Source organism: Balaenoptera physalus (genome assembly GCF_965194825.1).
Source record: "Balaenoptera physalus genome assembly, chromosome: 7".
Classification (NCBI taxonomy): domain Eukaryota; kingdom Metazoa; phylum Chordata; class Mammalia; order Artiodactyla; family Balaenopteridae; genus Balaenoptera; species Balaenoptera physalus.
Genome location: NC_138886.1, coordinates 103,834,176 through 103,853,925, shown reverse-complemented (window position 1 = coordinate 103,853,925; position 19,750 = coordinate 103,834,176). Strand labels below are relative to the sequence as shown.

The 19,750-nt window shown below is 45.1% G+C and overlaps 1 long non-coding RNA gene across 1 annotated transcript; it reads right to left on the bottom strand.

The window, feature by feature from the left end:
- Nucleotides 1-238: 238 nt before the first annotated feature.
- On the bottom strand, nucleotides 239-19,496 carry LOC309664699. Its single transcript, XR_014265990.1, has 2 exons — nucleotides 7,911-19,496; nucleotides 239-7,687 (listed from the first exon to the last, which is right to left on the bottom strand). It is a non-coding gene; the product is annotated as an uncharacterized lncRNA (long non-coding RNA).
- Nucleotides 19,497-19,750: the final 254 nt, after the last annotated feature.

Genomic DNA, 19,750 nt, shown 5'->3' with positions numbered 1-19,750 from the left:
TTGATTTTGGAGTATGTGTTGAGACTTCTTTTGTGGTCCAGGGGGTGGTCTCTTTTAGAAAACATTTCATGCATTCTTGAAATGCATGTTGCATTTTCTGTTTGTTGGATGCAGGGTCTTGCATATGTCTCCTAGATTGGTATACTCAGCAGGATTCAAAACGAAATCCTAACTTTTTTTTTTTTGGGGGGGGGGTCTGCTTCATTTTCTGAGAGAGTAATACAATCTCTTAGTATGATTTTATATTTTTCACTTTCTTCTGGAAATTATGTTAGTTTTTGTTTTAATTCCTTTGAGGCTATGCTGTTAGCTCTTCCCAAGGATAGTAGTATTATAAATTCTTGGGAAGTTATTCTTTTTATAATTAAGACTTTTTATTACTCTTTTGCTTTTCTGTCTATAGTGTCTGAGCTACCCAGTCTGTGGTATTCTGTTATGGGAGCCCCAGCAGGCTCATGTAACTATGATTAGCTTTGTAAGAAACTGTTAAACTGTCTTCCAAAGTGGCTGTGCCATTTTGCATTCCTACCAACAATGAATGAGAGTTTCTGTTGTTCCACATCCTCACCACCATTTGGATTTTAGCTATTTTCATAGGTGTGTAGTCTTATTGTTATTTTAATTTGTAATTCTATGATGACAAATTATGTTGATCATCTTTTCATATGCTTATTTGCCATCTGTATATCTTCCTTCGTGAGATGTCTGTCCAGATTCTGTAGTCATTTTTAAACAAGTAGTTTGTTTTATTAACACTGAATTTTAAGAGCATTTTTGGGTATACAAGCATACCTCATTTTATTGTGCTTTACTTTATTGAGCTTCGCAGATATTGCGTTTTTTACGAATTGAAGGTTTGTGGCAACTGGGCTCCGAGCAGGTATATCGGTGCCATTTTTCCAACATCATTTGCTCACTTCATGTGTCTGTGTCACAATTTGGTAATTCTTGCAATATTTCAAACTTTTCATCATTATTATATTTGTTACAGTGATCTGTGATCAGAGATCTTTGATGTCACTATTGCAAAAAGATTGACTCACTAATGCTCATACTTTTAGCAAGAAAGTATTTTTAATTAAAGTATGTATATTCTCTATTTAGACATAACACTTTTACACACTTAATAGACTACATAATTTTTATGTGCACTGGGAAACCAAAAAATTCATGTGACTGACTTTATTGCTATATTTGCTTTATTGGGATTGTTTGGAATGGAACTTGTAATATTTCCAAGGTATGCCTGTGTTTGGGGTTTGAGTCCTTTACCAGACATGTGTTTTGCAAACGGTTTATCTGTTACTCTCTTAACAATGTCTTTTGCAGAGCAGAAGTTTTAAATTTTAATATAGTCTAAGTTTTTTTTTCATAGGTTGTGCTTTTGGTCTATCTAAAAACTCATTACCAAACCCCAAATCACCTAGAATTTTTCTTATCTTTTCTTCTAGAAATTTTATAGTCTTACATTTTAGGTCTTTGATCTTTGTGTTAACTTTTGTGAAAGGTGTAAGGTATGTGTTAGTTTCATCATTTTTTGTGCATGTTAGATTTCATTAATGAACATCCGGTTGTTTCAGCAGCATTTGTTAAAAAAGACTATCATTTCTCCACTAAATCCCTTTGGTAATTTATTAAAGACCAGTTGACTATATTTGCGTCAGCTATTTCTAGGCTCTCTATTCTGTTCCATTGATTTTGTCTATTCTTTCATCAGTACCATGCTGTCTTGATTACAGTAGCTCTAGAGTAAGTATTTAAATCAAGAATTATCAGTCCTTCAACTTTGTCCTTCTTCTGCTCCTCCTCCTCCTCTACTTCCTCTTCCTCCTCTTTGGTGTTAAATACTGTTTTGGCTATTTTAGATCTTTCGCTATTCCCTATAAACTTTAGACTCAGACACTATAGTTTGCTGACACTTTATTGCTATTTCATAGAATCTATAATCAAGATGGGAAGAATTGACCTCTTAACAATATCGAGTCTTCCAACCAGGATCTTTTATTTTTTCCCTAATAGTTTGTCGTTTTCTGCATACAGATCCTGTAAATTTTTGTTAGATTTATATCTAAATCCATTTTTATTGCTATTGTAAATGACACTGTGTTTCTAATTTCAAATTCTAATTGTTCATTGCTGGTATAAGAAAGTGATTGACTTTTTATATTAGCCTTGTATCCTGAAACTTTGCTATGCTCAATTATTACTTCCAAGAGGTGTGTTTTTCCGTTGTTTTTGTTTATTCTTTGGGATTTTCTACATGGACAATTATGTTACCTGTGAGCAAATCAGTTTTATTTCTTTCTTCCTAATTCATATATCTTTTATTTCCTTTTCTTCTCCTATTGCACCAGTTAGCACTTCCAATACAATATTGATTAGGAGTGGTAAGAGGAGACATCTTTGCCTTATCTCACATCTTAGGGAGAAAGCATCTAGTTTCTCACCATTAACTATGATATTAGCTATAGTGGCTTTTTGTTTTTTTTGTGTGTGTGTTTGGTACATGTTCTCTATCAAGGTGAGGAAGTTCTACTCTACTCCTACTATGCTGAAATTTTTTTTTTTTTTTATCATGGATGGATGCGTTTTTTAAAAAAAATTACTTATTTATTTATTTATTTTTGGCTGTGTTGGGTCTTCGTTTCTGTGCAAGGGCTTTCTCTAGTTGTGGCAAGCGGGGGCCACTTTTCATCGCGGTGCGTGGGCATCTCACTATCGCGGCCTCTCTTGTTGCAGAGCACAGGCTCCAGACGCGCAGGCTCAGTAGTTGTGACTCACGGGCCCAGTTGCTCCGCGGCATGTGGGATGTTCCCAGACCAGGGCTTGAACCCATGTCCCCTGCATTAGCAGGCAGATTCTCAACCACTGCACCACCAGGGAAGCCCAGATGTGTTTTTTTAATGCTTTTTCTGCATCAATTGATATGTTCATATAATTTTTCTTCTTTTGCCTGTTGATGTGGTAGATTATATTAATTGATTTTCTAATATTGAATCAGTCTTATGTACCTCACAGTCTCACTTGGCCATGTTCTATAATTAAAATTTTTATCAATTATTTGAATGACTATTCAAATAAGATTCTTACATTGGAAAAGATTGCTACGCCTTACAACTCTCTTTTAATCTATAGCTTCCCTCTTTATCTTTCTTGCTTATTTTCTCAAATTTAGTTATTTGCCTTATAGAATTCCCAACAGTTAGGATCTTGTTGATTTCTTCCCCATATTTTTATTTACCTTGTTCTTCTGTCTTTGGTATTTCCTATATATTGGTAGTTGAATTCAGAGGATTATTTTACTTTAGATTGAATTGATTGATTGATTTTTTTGGGGGGAGAGGCTATTTCACAGATGGTGTGTACTTACATCAGACAGTACATGATATCTACTTGTCTCTCTTTGTGATATCAAAAGCCACTGAAGTTCATTTCCCCAATACATACTCTCATTAATGGTACAAAATTGGATGTCTATTTCCAGCATTGTTTCATCATTCATTAGCTGGGATATTTCTATAAAGAGGAAATTTTCTCTCATTAGCTACTTGATACCCAGTGAAAAGTTTATATAGGGAAGGCAGGATAAATCTTTGATGCTTTCCCTTTATTTACCAGTTTTCAAGATAATGAGTTAATTCCTGTAATAACTTTTGAAAAAAAATACCATTATGTATCCAAGGATTTAAATACCTTGTTGTGTTTTAATCTACAGCCCTTATGATCTTTGCTGTTGCTCTTACTGTCCCTTCTATGGCCATGAGATCCCATTCTCAGTGCTTCCTGATTCTTTTTTGCACAACCCTCATAGTTTTATTAGCATCCTTGCTTTCAGATAAGAGCAATTGTTCCTGTTGCATCTTGTACACTTGCTGCCCCAGGTGTGGAGTCAGCCATTCCTCAAGGAGCTTTGGTCCTTTTTAGTGGGAAATTCAGAGATTGCAATCTGCATGCTTAACAGAGTTTTAACAAGAAAATGGAAGTGGCATGTGGAGACCAAGCCTGAGCAGACCGGGGGCCCAGATCACATGTGGGAGGCCTGAGGCACGTTTATCCTGGGTTGTGAAAATATTCCCACGGAATGGCTTTGTTTTTCTTCTGCTGGGGGGCCCCAGGTTTCACCCATCCAGGACAAGTTTTTACATTCATTTCTTGGCTTAAGATCCCCTGAACCATATGAACAGTGCAAATTTGGAATCCTTACATGCATGTGGTACAGCTTGAGGGTTTGATTTCTCATGGGAAACCTTTTTTTTTTCCCATTCAGAGCCCCAGGCAGATGGCAATCCTGCTTGACACATCCCAGGACTGGCAGCTGGAATTCCTCTAACCTCCTCTTTTCACAGGGAGGGATGGTCATTTATGGATAGCCCTTCCATTCTCACAGCTAGATGCTGGGATCTTGGTTGCCTGGGTGGGTCCACATCCCACCTCCCACCCAGAATACCACTGAGCCTGTTTCCAGGTTGTGGGGCATGGAGGAGCATAGGTTTTTGCTCCTGTTTGAGTGTCTCTGCTTCATTTCTGGTACCTAAGGACTGACTCTTCTCTCTTCTGAACTGGGCTAGAGGTTTTTGAGACAGTCATATGCAGCATTTAAAAATCTGTTCCCCCTTCCACCTTCTTATTAACGAGGGCACCATAAAATTCTACGGTCTCTAGCTTTTTGTATCTTTGATAGGGTCGCATTTTATCCATGAGAGTGGGGTGTGAGGAACAGGTGTTTCTCCTGGGGTGCTAGCTCCCAGCTGATTCCCCATGTGGGAGAAAGACACCTCCGTGACATTTCACACATCAGGTACAGTGACCTGCATGGACCTTCTTACTTCCAAGAGGCTGGGTGGGTGACCTGTGTCCATTCTTCAAACACCTGCCTCAGCGTGATGTGGGCTCCTGGTGTGTGGCTTTGCCCTCATGAAGGGAGAGTTGTGTCTCCTCCTGAACACTTGCCAGGTGTCTTGGCTGGAGTCTCCTCTGCCATCTTCCCATTCTTTACCAGGTCACTTTTTTAAAAAGACATTTTTAAGAACATTACTACTAAATAACTCATGCTTCCTTATCATCAAACTCTATTGTCCCCTGAAGGAACCGCAGACACTTGCCTTCAGAGATATCAGTGCCAAGCAGTGCCTGGGGTCATTTGGGATAACACTTGACCCACTGGTGAGCCCGGGTGGATGGAGCAATGAAGCTCTCTGGGACTCTTCCCAGACATGAACTCAAAGGCCTGTATTCTTTTCTTTTCAGTGTGTGCTGTTTCCTCTGACATGTTTTAGTACTGATTAGGGACTGATGGGTCCCTCTGTTCTTAATTAAAAGTGGTTGTATGGGGCTTCCCTGGTGGCGCAGTGGTTGAGAATCTGCCTGCCAATGCAGGGGACACGGGTTCGAGCCCTGGTCTGGGAAGATCCCACATGCCACGGAGCAACTAGGCCTGTGAGCCACAATTACTGAGCCTGTGCGTCTGGAGCCTGTGCTCCGCAACAAGAGAGGCCGCGATAATGAGAGGCCCGCGCACCGCGATGAAGAGTGGCCCCCACTTGCCACAACTAGAGAAAGCCCTAGCACAGAAACGAAGACCCAACACGACCATAAATAAATAAATAAAAATTAAACTTAAAAAAAAAAAAAAAAGACTTAAAAGTGGTTGTATGTAAATGTTCCACGTTTCTATTTTGTTTTCCCCCAAACTTAAAAAGGCAGAGGCCCTAGCAGACAGATTCAAAATCTCGTACTGTGGTCCATACTTCTTCCTGGGAACAAGGGCCACTTAAGTGGGACTTTGGCAGATCACATTTCCCTCTAATTTTAATAGTACAAAGGTCTTCTCAAATGTAGGTGTCAAGTAGCAATGGACTATGCATATCCACAGCGGATGCTGATGTGTCCTGTGGCCTCACCCAGCATATGGTTTCTAAGGAGCCAGCTGGTGATGTGCTCATCACAGCTCTGTATAAATGGTGCATTTGCAAGAAAAAATCCCGAGAGATTTTCTGACCTAGTAACTGTTGCTTAGAGACGTCACAAAAGCTAGAATTCAGGAAAGGGCGTTGGTGAAAGGGAACAAACACTAGACCGGATACAAAAGATGTAGGTGAAAGTCCCCGTCCCAGTATTGGGGTGTGGTCCCGGTACATTTGTTTGAATTTATTACAACCTTGTTTCCTCAGCAGGCCAGCTCAGGATCCAGGGATGCCTACTTCGTGGGAATGCGCTGTGGAGCAAAGGATACCACCAGGAGGAGAGGTGGGAACGTGCTCAGCATACAGCACCTGAGGCTAGACAATGAACTTGACAGCAGGTCAGACCTCCTAGAATGGCTGTTTAAGACACGCTTTGTGGTTCCAAGCAGCACGGTTCTTGGATCACCAGCTCTCCTCCGTGCCAGGCTCTTTCAGACTCACCTCCATTTCCCCTCCATCCTATGCGGCACCTGCTAGTTTCTCAATAACGGCTTGTTCATGGGCGAGCAGGGGTCCGATGCAAAATATGACCGTGACCAGCCTGACTTTGTCCCTTTTGGTTCAATACAAGAATCACACTGCGTTGAAGCTGATGAAATGCCAATCGATGCAGGCAAGCAAAGCAGACCTCTTTGTGCATGGAAAGTTCTATTCTTTCTTCCTCAGCATCCACACCTATGCCTTCCACTCAACATGGGCAGATCTGTCCCTCAGGGGCTAACGATATTTGGTTCTTGCTTCGATACTGAAGTTTGGATGGCGAAGGATACCCTGTCCTGACCACTTACTACTTGCTGGACTACTTTCCTGTTGCTGGAAATGGAGACACAAAAGAAAGGTCTGAACTCTCCTGGGGCCGGAGCTTGAAACTTCTAAGAATACTCCAGAAATATGATCCTGCAGAAATATGGGTCAGTGGTCCCCTTTGGAAAGAGATGGACACAAATGAATTTATTTTGCCTAAAGCTTGTTTTTAGATCACGGTGGAAAGATTGTTGGATTTCAACTAAAAGTGACCAAACGGCAAATTTGTGTTTGCCTAGCCCAAACAAGCTCCTTGCATCTCCTGAGACTCGGTTTCTTCATCTGTAAATAGGGGATGGGAATCTTTCCTTGACAAAGTTGCTTGCTGGGTCTGTGAAATGATGATAATTGGTGAGCATTGCTCATCCCTTCCCCACAATTGGGTTGACACCACATGGATTTATTCCACCACTGTTGTCCAGCTTCCCTGAAATGCCCTTTCCTGTGGAACAGAAAGCCTGGGTCATCTTACATATTTTCCTCTGCAGTTAGGTCCCAGTACACTGAAAGTAATTTTATTCAGCTCCCATTTCACGGACTCCAAGTTTTACATGAATGGAGACTTCATGTATTTATTATATCTGACTAGAAAACTTCCAAGTCCCAATAAAGGACTTCTAGCGAAAACTGTCAAGAGATTTTAGCTTCAAATCCAGAAACAGTTAAATCAACCGATGCCATCGAGCAGCACTTTGTCCCAGAAAGTTGAACGTCACAGGCTTCAGAGTTTGTCTGCAAGTGGCATGTAATTTGGTCAGCAGAAGAGTAAAAATGCTGGTTAATTGCTTGAATATTTTTCTCCTTCCTTCTTCTAAATGCATTTCGATTGGCTTTTACCAGGAATTTTTTTCTCCCCAGGAACACTGGCTGTCTCATAGGTTATCATGGGGCACCCTGTATTTGGGGGTGTGCAGGGGTTACTGGGGGCACCCTGCATTTGGGTGTGTGCAGAGGTTACTGGGGGCACCCTGCGTTTGGGGGTGTGCAGGAGTTACTGGGGGCACCCTGCATTTGGGGGTGTGTAGAGGTTACTGGGGGCACCCTGCGTTTGGGGGTCTGCAGAGGTTACTGGGGGCACACTGAGTTTGGGGGTGTGCAGGGATTACTGGGGGCACCCTGCGTTTGGGGGTCTGCAGAGGTTACTGGGGGCACCCTGTGTTTGGGGGTGTGCAGGGGTTACTGGGGGCACCCTGCATTTGGGGATGTGCAGAGGTTACTGGGGGTCTCCTGTGTTTGGGGGTGTGCAGAGGTTCTTGAGGGGGGCACCCTGTGTTTGTGCAGAGCTGTGGGAGCTCACAAGCTCCTGCTTCCTGTTACCAGGACAGGATTGCTTTTCCTGAAAAGGGGATTGATATTAGCGAGGGTTTAACTGCCAGCAAATATGAGGAATTTGTGCCTTAAGCTTTCCCTGGAAATGTGTCATGCCTGGTATGGTTGTGGAGCTGTTGTGTCTGTTTACAGCTCTCTCTCCTTCACTGGTTCCTCGGAAATCACCAGGGTCACTCTGGCATCCACCAGACAGGGCTACAGGAAGATTTGTCTTGATGTTGATTTATAAATTAAGGGAGGTCTGAATTGAAAGCCCAGTTACATGCTTACTGGCGTGAGTTCGCTGTGTTAAATATCAGCCCATAGCATAAATTCCTTGTAATGTCTTAAATTTCTAGATGAGGCAGGCTCATTCACTGAACATGTGCTTTGCCAGAGCCTGCTGGTTACCTCCCCCGACATCCATTCTCTATTCCTCCTTAGTAACAAGAGCTCAAAGTTTTATCTGGGCTCATTACGGCAGTCAGTGAAAGACCATGTTTCTCAGCTTCTTTGTGGCTACGTGTGACCGTGTTCCTACATCCTCCTCCATGAGATGTGGCCCCAAGCATTGTGTGGACTCTGGAGGAGCCCCTGGCTCAGCCAGGCTTCCCTGCGGAACAGCCTGCAAAGCATACGTACAGAGGCTTTATTGGGACGTGTCATCCCAGGGCAGTGAGAGTCAGGAAAATGGACTCTGCAGCGGGAGAGACAGATGGCAAACATGGGAGACGCCTTACTGAGCTGTCCACAGCTTCCCAGAGAAGCGTGGCAACTTACTTGGTCATATGGAACTCCTCTCCAACAGAACAGTCCATCTGAGGGAGGGAGGGAGACCAGTGTATCTGCCAGCGTCCTGTCTCAAACCTCTTATTTTTCAAATTTTGACCCATGGGATACAACTCCTTACTTCCTGTCCTGTTTGTATCACTCCTGAGGTAGCCTTGGGGAAGGCCAGGTTCCACCGCTGATGGTGTGGAGCTTCATCTGAGCCCAGAAGTGAGGAGAAGTGTCATAGCCTTTGTGGGTACCAGAGTTGCTATCATCCTCTGTGGTGGGAACAATAGAAGCTGTGATGCCGCCTGCCTTTACCTCAGAGTGAGTTGAGACAGCCAGTCTAGGAGAGGAAGTGATAGAGCAGCAGCCAAGTCCTAGCAAATCTAGGGAAGGACAAAAGCTGGGTTTAGCACATCTCTTTAAAAGGAGTGAGTGTGCCCTGGAATGCAGATGTGATGGCTGGAGCTCTGGTAGCTATTTGGAAGCCCAAGGAAGAGGGCAAAATGTTAACAATGGCTATGTAATCTAGAACAAAGCTTGTGTTCCTGATAGCATTTTGAAATTACACTACTAGTTAACTGAACTGTTGACCTCAACACTTCTTTTACTAGTTTTGCTGTCTTTTACACAAAAGAGAAACTTTTATTTCTTTTAAGCTAATGTTATATTTCTTTGTATTTAAAGCCCAAACTAATTTAAACTACAATAGAACATGATAATTGTTTGTTGGATGAATGAATAAATACCCTGGTTCATTAACACTTGCCATATAACCAAAATAGTAGATTTATTGCAGTATATTTGACACCAGTGTTTGTCCTCTGCACCTGTGCAAATCCTGCCTGTCCCTAAGGCTGGGAAAGGTCCTGACCCAGCACACTTGATCTTGTCAGTCCCTGCATTATAGCACTTTTGTTTCTTCCTGTTTCCATGTTTCCCCACATTTTCTTTTCTCAAATCTGCACCCCACCCCTCCACCTGCATCCACCCAGCAAATTCTTCTTCTTTGTCTAAAATTCCCTGTAAATGTTACTTCCTTGTGAAGCCCTCCAGCATCCTCATGGGCAGGGAGCCCTTGCCTGTGTTCCTCCAGCACTCACAGCACACACAGTCCCCTCTGCTTCCCTGCCTGGCTCCTTGAAATTCTCTCTCCTCACACCTTCCACCCTTCCTTTCCCTTCCTACTCTCTACTGAAGATATGACATATCTTCCATAGAGAAAACACAAGCCTCCAGATATGAACCTGCACAAGCTCCCTGCCACATCGGTCAGCCTCTGTGTGTAGCCCTGGGTGCTGTCCTCTCTCCTGGGTGATGCTTCAGCCTCCCATGGGGTGAGGACAGCCTTCATCACTGGGGTGAGTCATCAGTGCTCCTACAGAAGGACAGAGTCTCCATCATCTTCCACACTCATTTGCACTCCTTAACTTTGCTGTAGCAATTTCCCCTTTACTCTTGCACTATCAATTTTCCTATCTGCGGAATCATTCCCATTAGTGTATAAACATGCCATAATAAGTCTCCTAACCAGTCTTTCCAGCTCCTTTCTCTGCTCCTCTTTACAGCAAAACTCCTTGAATGATTCTGTTTTCACTTCTCTCCCCATTCTCCCTTGAGTCCATTCCAGTCCTATTTTTTTTCCCCTTCAAGGTCACCATTGACCTTGACATAGCTAAATCCAGTGGTCAATCCTGGCTCCAGCTATCTATTGCTGCATGACAAGGTGCCCCCCAATTTAAACAACAATATATTGCTATGAATCATTATGATTTTGTTGGTTGACCGGGCCCAGGTGGATGGTTCTAGATGGGCTTTTTGTGTGGTTGCTGTCAGATGGCCCCCAAAGGCAAGATTGGGCTGTGCATCCAAGATGGCGCACTCACCCAGCTAGCAGTCGGTGTTGCCTGTGGGCTGGGAGGTCAGCATGACCCTTGACCATAGCACCTGCACATGGCCTCTCCATGTGGCTTGGGCTTCTCATTGAGTGGCGTTGGGTTCCACGAGAGAGTATTCCAAAGGTGAGCATTCAGGAGACAAAAAGCAGAAACTGCCAGGTCACTTATGGGCTCCACCTAAGCAGGTACGGGCTCCTTTTGCTGGGTTTTGATGGTCAAAGTGTCACTGGAACCATTCGGATTCAAGAGGGAGGGTGAAAAATGAACTTTGCCTCTGAAAGGGTGACAAGGTCGCATTGTAGAAGAGCGTTTGGCATGGTGGGTCCCTCCCTCCCCTTTGAAACACAGTCTTCAGTGCCTTCCCGGACGCACTCTCTGCATCTCCCATCTCACTAGCTGCTTGTTCTCAGCACCTTTCCTGGATCCTTCCACACACCCAGTGTCTACACATTGTCACTTCCCAGGGCATGATCCTTGGCTCTTTTCTGTCCACAGCATCTTCTAGATCATCTGATCTAGTACTGTGGCTTAGAGTGGCACACAGATGTCAAGGCCTGGGGCAGGTCAGGTGAGGTCCTAGTTGCCACGAGGCAATGCTATCGTGGATGCACCTGTAGGTAACTGTTCTGTGGTTCAGAAGGATGGGGCTTCCTCCCCCAAAGGATTTAAGAGGGGTCTGTACACCAGGGTGGTCTCTCTAAAGTTAAAGAGAAATGGAATGGCCCCATGGCAGATCTCACTGCTGTTCCCAAACGTGGAGATCTACATTGTACTTGCCTGAGAGAGTGGTACCTCCTGGACTCTTGGATTTACTGTGATCAGGTGAAACATGAGTGGAAGTGACGTGTCCTTTCCAGGCCTGGAGGTATTTATTTACCAGTGCTTTCCTCTCTTCCTTCGCCTGCCTCTCTGATCCAGGAAGCATGTATTGATATGGAGACACCGTTGGTGGCTCAGAATGCCAGTCCCACAGGCAAAGAAATACCTGGTCCCCTGGCAGGCTTGAGATGACTGCAAAATGAATGCTGGCTGTGCTAAGCCACTGAGATGTGAGCTGGGTCGTTACCACAGCATAATCGGCCTGTCATGACATATGTAACACCTAAGACAGCTTTTCAGAAAAATAGGGCATATTTGTTTCTTCCCCCTCAATCTAAGCAGATAGGAACCTTTCCACACTCCCAGACCTCCAGCTCCCCAAGTATAGAACAATAGAAAATGAAGATCTTGCGTCCCTAAACATTCTGGATGTGACTTCTAAAGCATTAAAGATTCACTAACATTTGATCTCTGTATGCAAGTGTCCATCACGTATCCGACACATGTCTTACCTACGAGGCTGATTACAGAGGTCCAAGGCAGAGTCCAGTCCTGTCTCTAGCTGAGATAAGACAAACACACCCAAAGCCATCACATATGCAGTTAGAGAAGAGCTGCAGGCAATCAAATCCAAGCATTTGTTGAATGCTGATCCACAGGTTGAGCATGTGAATATAAATGAGACAATGCCTGCTTTCTAGGAGTTCCTGATACGATGGGGCCTGTGATATGGTCATTCACTCATTCAGCAAGTATTTATTGAGTGTCTGTTATGCACAGGCTACGTTCCGGACACCTGGGATACAGTAGGCAACAGAATCGATTGAATGAAGACTCTGTCCTGAAGCTCTCACTTCCTGGGTGGGACACAGGGCAGTCAACAGTACATGGCATATCTACATGGCATATGGTGATAAGATCTATGAGGAAGAGTGTCAAAGTATGGTCAGAGATGCCTCATGAAAGGAGGTATTTAAGCAGAGACCATAAGTAACATGAGTGAGACAGCCATGTGGGTTTCTGGGGAGAGAGTGTTCCAGGTGGGGATATGAGAATGCAAAGGACATGAGGCGGGAACTCGCTTGGAACGTTGGAGGAAGAGCAGAGATTCTCAGGGACTCTGGAGCATGGTCAGCGGGGTGGAAGGAAGCAGGAAGAGTCTGGGGACCACCGTATGGACTTAGGTTAACAGCCCAACCTGTGAACATTGCACCATGGATGCCCTACCAGGGGTGACTCTTATGAGTTGATGAGCGCCCTGACACCAGCCTGATCCTGTATGCTCAGGAGACCAACTGTAGCTCGCACTCTGATGGAAAAGGATTTAGCAGTTCTTTAAAAACGTTTGTAGTACAAACATCAATAGAACACCGAGTAAAAATGGAGGAAAAGCTTCATCTCTCTGTAAATGTCTTAAAAGTCACATAGCTTTATTTCATATCCTTAAATATTTAGACAGAGTTTAGAGATTCAAATGTACTTTTTTGTCTTCTTAAAGCATCCAGGATCTCCTAGTTCCTGCTCTGCACGGGTTGAGCTGTTCTCCTGAAATGTTTTTTTCATCTCTGACTTCCTGGAATGGGTTTGCTTAAGGAAATCGTTTTGGAGAGTTTGGCTTTAACCCTGGCATGCTCGTGGGAACCTTATTATGGAAGCAGCATATCCTATGAGCACCTGCCCTGCAGGGTTATTTTCCTGACCCCAGGACCGCTGGCCCGTTCGCTTGACCCCTGGCTGGAGGAACACCTCTGCTTCTATTTGTGGGACAGGCATCCATGGCTGCACTCTGGTCCCTTGGGAGGACAGGGGCAGGGATGCAAAGTTTCAGGGCAAAATAATAATCTGAAAAAGATACATTCATCGGAGGTCAGTTCCCAGTTCCTGAGGATATGGTTATTGCTCTCCATTTTAAATTGGATTTTTCTTTGAGGATGTGGTATTTAAGAACAAATCATTATCCGTGTAGGTTTCTATGGAAGCTTCCTGGATCCTTGTGGTGAAATTAGACCAGACAAAGAAATGAAGGGAGGAGCAGATGGGCCCATTTTCCAATTTAGGTTCAAGTTGGTCTCAAGGAGAAGTACAAGGACAATTAAAAAGAATCTAAAATGTCATCTTTGGAGTATGCTCTGATTGGTTTCCATCTAAAATGTCATCTTCGGAGTATGCTCTGATTGGTTTCCATGGGAAGAGCTGTCTTTCCTTTGTTATCACATTCCTGTGGTGAAATGGAGCTGCTCGTGGGCTGTACTTCACTTGATTTGGGTTGAGGAAAGGTAGTGAGGGCATCTCATGTGGTGTTATGAACCAAATTGTGTCCCCCCAGATTCATCTGGTGAAGCCCTAACCCCCAATGTGACTGTATTTCGATATAGCCTTTAAGGATGTAATTAGGGTTAAGTGAGGTCATAAGGGTGGGGCCCTAATCCAACAGGACTGGTGGGCCTATGAGAAGAGACCCAGTCAGCCTGCTCTCTTTCTCTGTGCCTATGCAAGAGGCAAGACCATGTGAGGACAGCGGGAAGGTGGCCATATGCAAACCAGAAACAGGGCTCTCACTGGATCTGCTGGCACCTTGATCTCAGACCTCCAGCATCAAGAACTGTGAGAAGTAAATGTTTGTTGATTAAGCCACCTTACCCTGTGGCATTTTGTTATGGCAGCCGGCATTCACTAAGACACATGGAATCAAATATTATCACAGGACCAAGTCAATAAAGAGGTGAGGGGCAGTGAGGACATTCATCAGCTCCCACTGACCACTAACACCAGGCTCTCATTCACAGGAAGCAGGCCCACAACCAGGTGCTTCTGACCTGGCTGAGCCGGTCAGGACCCCATGGGGCTGCCATCCACTTTAGCAGGTGCAGGATTCCTCCCCGGGGGCACAATTGATGAAAAACTAAAGCAACCCGCTCCAGAGGGCAGCAGGCCTCCCACCCTACCCCACGCTTCTGTGTAAGCTCCGAATGTTCTCTCTGCCTTCAAGGCTGCTGTCCTGCTCAAGAAACATTTCTACCCATCACTTCTCACCCACTCACTTGCTCAGGAATCCTTTCAAACCATCACTGCATTTGTTCAATACCGGCTTGTTGATCACCACAAGGAGCCAAGACCTGCGGTGGGCATGTGCTGAGCTCTCAGCCAGGGCTTGGTTGGCTGTTGTTTTACCATGAGGAGTGGGTAATAAAAAACACTTCAGGGGATCCTATCTCAACTACAGTATTTGACAACTATGACAAAGAGTCACGTGTATGATAGTAAGAATATTGGTCTCATAAGTGACAAGTCTAAGTTATATGTGAGGCAAGAGATGCTGGTCCTGGACACCCAGGAGATGGACTCACTCACCTGTGACCAGACACCAGCTGTACCCTCAATGCTTGTGAAAGGGGCACGGAGCAGATCGCAGGCCCTCTGTCGACAGGGTGGGCTCCTGACACAAAGCATTCCTAATTTCTCTCCCAGTAAAAGTCCCTCATTCTCCCTTTGAAGGGGTGAGTCAGGAGACATGGAGAGTCACCAAGAGTGTCACTCCTGGTGCAGCTCCTTGCACGTGGGAGCAAGCTTCAGGAAAAGGAAGTAGCACGCCCTTCCCTGCAGAGTCTAATTAGGGGCACAGAAGTGAAACAAGTGAAAGAGAGAATCAATCAATTGGTTGATCGCAATTGCAGGTTGTGATAAGCAGCATGAAGGAAACAAACAGTGCACGGGGGAGGAGGAGAGTTGTTGGAGAGCCCTTGCTTCACCCGGGGTAGTTAAGGAAATATTTAGGTTGATGGATCGGGAGCTGTCATTGCTGAGAGTGAAGGGAAAGGTGTTGAAGTGCAGGGAACAGCGTGTGCAGGGCTTTACAGTGTGAGAGAGGGTGGTGGCATGTGCTGGGAAACATAAGAAAGCTAAGATCACAGCAGAGTGAATGAGAGGAAGGATGGAGTAGAGGCTGGAGAAATGGGCTGGGTCACCCCAGATGGAGCTGGTGGAGAAGAGGCCAGGAGGGAGGAAGCTGCGGGAGGCCAGTTAGGGTGCTGTCACGTGGTCCAGGCAAGGGCAGTGCAGCTTGCACTGGCCCATTGGCAATGGGCACGGAGAGCCTGGGGCAGGTTTGAGACGTGGTTCGGAGGTAGAGTTGGCAGGCTTTGTGATGGACTTTGCATGTGGAAAAGGAAACGATAAGAACCAGGGAAGACTACATTGGAGTCACGCACATTTGCCTCTGGATGGCCACTGTTGTGAACAATGGCCAGAACATCTTGAAGATAACAACCGACGTGCAGAAAAGTCACTTAAATAAAGATTGCAGGGGCTTCCTTTGAGTTTCGGAGAGCTCAAAACCTAGAGATTTTAAAATTCACTGGAATGGAGGCTGGTGGGGAGGTGTGGGAAGAGGTTCAAGTTGAAGGGAAAAAGATTCCACACGGTATTAATTCATCTTTCTGGCGTCTCCTCTTGTTGTTCCCATGGATCCAGGCAGTGATCCATGTCTTAGGGCCATTATAAAATATTAATAGATACACACTTTTTTTCCATTTTACTTTTCTGGAAATATCTATTTTAAGGAGGGCTTGAGAGGCTTCCAAGTCCAAGGAAATCTAGTCATTCCTTAATCCACTGAGCAGGTGCCTCACAAGCAACTGCAGAGAAAGAGTGTTTCCACGGTGCCCGCCAGCCGGCTCAGCTGTCGTCCAGGAGCTGAGTGCTCTGTGGACCTACTGGAGCCTTTTTCCAATTGCTTCTTGCTCCTAACTACCCAGGTGGAAATCAAATTGCCAGGAGATTAAAGTGCTCATTTTACCTCCAGCAGGAGTCCCTGAAGAGTTTTAAGGAAAATAGTGATTCTCCAAGGAATGTGCAGATTGATCTAAACCACGCTTTTATTTGGAATTTATTTAGTATGGTTGGCTGAATAATGGCCCCCCCAAAGATGTTCACATCCTAACACCTAGAGCCTGCAGATGTGTTACATTACATAGCAAAAATTTCTTTGAAGATGGAATTAACTTAAAAATCTTGAGATGGAGAGATTGCCCTGGAATATCTGGGTGAGCCCAATGTTATCACCAGGTTTCTTTTTTTTTTTTTTATAATTTTTAAATTAATTAATTAATTAATTTTTATTTTTGGTTGTGTTGGGTCTTCATTTCTGCGTGAGGGCTTTCTCTAGTTGCAGCAAGTGGGGGCCGCTCTTCATCGCGGTGCGCGGGCCTCTTATTATCGTGGCCTCTCTTGTTGCGGAGCACAGGCTCCAGACGCGCAGGCTCAGTAGTTGTGGTTCACGGGCCCAGCCGCTCCGCAGCATGTGGGATCTTCCCAGACCAGGGCTCGAACCCGTGTCCCCTGTATTGGCAGGCAGACTCTCAACTACTGCGCCACCAGGGAAGCCCCCAGTCACCAGGTTTCTTATCAGAGAGGGGGCAGGAGAGTCTGAGGTGGAGCTGGAGAACAAAGATGCAAGGATGGAAGCAGAGTCTGGAGCAATGTGCTTTGATGATGGAGGAAGGGGTCATGAGCCAAGAAAAGGGAGAGCCTCTGAAGCTGGAAAAGGCAAGGAAACAGGTGTTTCCCTGGAGTCTTCAGAAGGAAGGTAGGCCTACTGGCACCTTCATTCTAGCCCAGTGAAATGGACTTAGGGCTTTGGACCCCCAGAATTATAATACATTCATGTTGTTTTAAGCCACACAGTTTACGGTAATTTGTTACGGCAGCAAGAGGTACCTAAGACACCTAGCAGCTCACTTCTGCAATGATCTAACTGCATGGAATGAACATTTAACCATGAGTTCTCATAGAATTCACTGGTCTATGTCATCCTGTACTCCTGTCCTTAGTTCATCTAGGCTGATTTTGATACTTGGTCAGATTAAGTATTTATGTCCTTTCTTCAACAGAAAGAGAGGATCTTAGCTGATTTCCATTGTTTGGAATCAGTGTGAAATTAGAATCTAAAGTCACCTTGTTACTTGGATATCTGCAGGGTGGTCGTAAAGTCCGGAAATAAGGATAACGTTATTTTCTTTAGAAAGTAACATGGATGAACCATTGAGCATACATTCAGCTATGTTCCCAGAGTTGGTGACTGCCTTATGGAACCTCCTGTTACTGCTGTCAGAGGGATTGCTCTACTTCAGACTATGTACACAGGGCTAAAGACTGCTGATGGATTTTTACTACTTTGCTGAGTCAGTAAATTATATTTATTGGTTATAGGCATTGATTAGACATTAGTGGCTTCTGTTGCTCTTATTAGCTGATTTGATACCCTTATATGAAATTCATTTATTCCTTCCACATATTTTTGCTGAATACCTAGTATGTGCCAAACACATGATAAGGGGATGCCATGGGTGCCAGTATTGTCTGCTGTGTGAAGAGTTTGGGGGCTGGGGCCTGGCTGGTGGGCCACGTGTAATTTGAGGGGATCCTCCTGGCCAGAGTGGAAATGGCTAGAGCAGCTCCGTGTGGAGGCAGCCCTGGTGAGCTTGCTCTGCATTGAGGAGGTCCAGGTGGGAGAGGTGGGCAGATGTAAGGGACTTTGAGGAGGTCGGATCTCCACAACATCATGACGGATTGGCTCCCCTCCCCACCTGCATGGCTGCCATCCTGGGCCAGGCCACCGCCATGTCCTGCATGGATCAGTGCAATAGCGTCCCCACGGGCTCCCTGAGGCTGCCCTTGCTCCCTTACCTTCAGTGCTTCACGCAGCACTCACAGAGAGCCTCTGGAAACCAAAGACAGGTCATGTTACCCCTCGGCCCCAAACACTCCAATGCTCCCCATTTCCCCCCAAGCAAAACCACGTGCTTATAGTTGTTCACAAGACCTGACCGGGTTTTCACATCCTGACTGTTTTCTTCCTGAACTCACCTGACCCCTGTGATTGCCCTGCTCCAGCCACTCTGACCTCATGGCTTGTCCTTCATTATGTCAAGCTGAGCCTCCAGCCCTTTTCATTTGCTGCTCCCTCTGTCTGGAGCACATGTCTCAGGTCTTGGTTTGTTCCCGCCTCTTCAGATCATGTGTCGGATCTCGTCTTCTCAGATCACATGATTGAAAACTGTGATCTGCCCCAACCCTCCATTCTCTATCTTCCTCTCTTACATTTTTCCACAGTGGTTGTCACCATATGCAGCACTGTGTGTGTGTGTGTGTGTGTGGAGTTTTTGTGAGTGCATGTATCTGGGTAAGTATGTGTGTCTATGGTTGTATGAGTGTGTGTGAGTGTGAGTTAGTGCATGCGAATGTGAGTGTGTGTATTTTAAATGTACTGGTTGGCTGTCAGTTTCACCCTAAGAGTATTCCTTCCATCAAAGCTTAGATCTCTTGTCTCTTGGCCACAGCTGGTCCTCAACCCCTGGTCCCTGGCTCAGGACACTGACTTCAGGACTAAATATCGTGGGATGGATGACCCGGTGGACAGGAGGGAAGCCTCTGCTCAGAGGTCAGTGTGAATGGTTTTCTGTCTCTGTTTTTTAGGCTGTTTTGACACCTTTTCATTGGAAGTCTTCCCTCCTTGCATCTGGCACTCATGAGGCTCCCCCAGTGGCCCCAGAGGGTCACCTCTGGGCTATGCACCTGCCCTGAGCCACTCCTTCAGGTCTCATCTTCAGGAGGTCGCTTGACCTGGCCTGGTTCTGTGCCTTTCCTGACCCCTGCCCCTGCCCGCAGTGCTTTCACAGCAGACGACACTTGCCCTCCTGGAGGACAGGCCGCTGTACTGTGACATCATAAGTCATTACAATCTAAGCAATTAGGCTTTTCCATAAGACCACATACTTCTTGAGGTTGGAGACAATGTGTGTCTCATTTGCTTCTGTATACTTAGAGTGTAGCCCAATTTCTTGCTGCCCTTATATCCTGATCATCAATAAATACCAGTTGAGTGAACACAATATTACAGGTGCTGAGAAATACGACTTTTTTCTATGCAAAGTTTTTTTTTTTTTTTAATTAATTAATTAATTTATTTTTGGCTGTGTTGGGTCTTCGGTCCTTTCCTTTTTTTTTTTTTTTAAAGAAATTCACGTTCTTTTATTTATTTATTTATGACTGTGTTGAGTCTTCGTTTCCGTGCGAGGGCTTTCTCTAGTTGCGGCAAGTGGGGACCACTCTTCATCGCGGTGTGCGGGCCTCTCACCATCGTGGCCTCTCTTGTTGCGGAGCACAGGCTCCAGACGCGCAGGCTCA